Here is a 616-nt window from a genome sequence, read left to right as displayed (position 1 = left end):
CTGCCAAATCCCGCGTCCTCTCGCCTGCTGTATGATGGCGTAGTGGGACATGAAGGTATGCATTGACGACCAGATGGCAACTCTGCAGATGTCCTGCAGGGGCACCCTCTCCAGGAAGGCTGTAGATGAGGCTTGAGTTCTGGTTGAGTGCGCTGTGATGGTTCCCGGAAGCGGCACCCTCGCCTGCTCGGTTTTTTGTTTGTTTGTTTGTTTTTCTTAGCCAGGGAAAAGCGCGAACACAGTCCCCCACTACCACAAATTATGCAGTCGAGTTTCCCGCATTTGGGAAATCGTAGGGGTCAGCACACCCGCAGTACAATGGATGAGCCTCGCCCTGGGAAAACCACCTTCGTGATCATGGTGTCTCCCGTGCCAGGTAAGTATCGTAGCAGAACCTGATGCATGATGTAATCCACGAGGAGATGTGTTGGGTGGCGACAGGTGAGCCTTTCATCCGGTCAGCCACTGCAACGAAGAGCTGCGTCGGTTTTTGGAATGGCTTTGTGCGCTCGATGTAGAAGGCCAGGGCTCGTCTCATGTCCAGCGAATGCCATCTCCTCTCCTCCTCCGAACCAGGCGGTTTGGGAAAAAACCCGGGGAGAAAAATATATTGGTT

At 53.9% G+C, this 616-nt stretch overlaps 1 non-coding gene across 1 annotated transcript; it reads right to left on the bottom strand.

Moving 5' to 3' along the window:
• Positions 1 to 221: 221 nt before the first annotated feature.
• LOC137144749 (U1 spliceosomal RNA) lies at positions 222 to 384 on the bottom strand. The gene has a single exon (XR_010917478.1). It is a non-coding gene; the product is annotated as a U1 spliceosomal RNA (small nuclear RNA).
• Between the last annotated feature and the right edge of the window lie 232 nt (positions 385 to 616).

This window comes from Emydura macquarii, unplaced genomic scaffold (genome assembly GCF_026122565.2).
Source record: "Emydura macquarii macquarii isolate MOO-44397 ecotype Brisbane River unplaced genomic scaffold, CSIRO-AGI_Emac_v2 contig_3477, whole genome shotgun sequence".
NCBI lineage: Eukaryota > Metazoa > Chordata > Testudines > Chelidae > Emydura > Emydura macquarii.
This window is presented reverse-complemented; position numbering and strand designations above follow the sequence as displayed.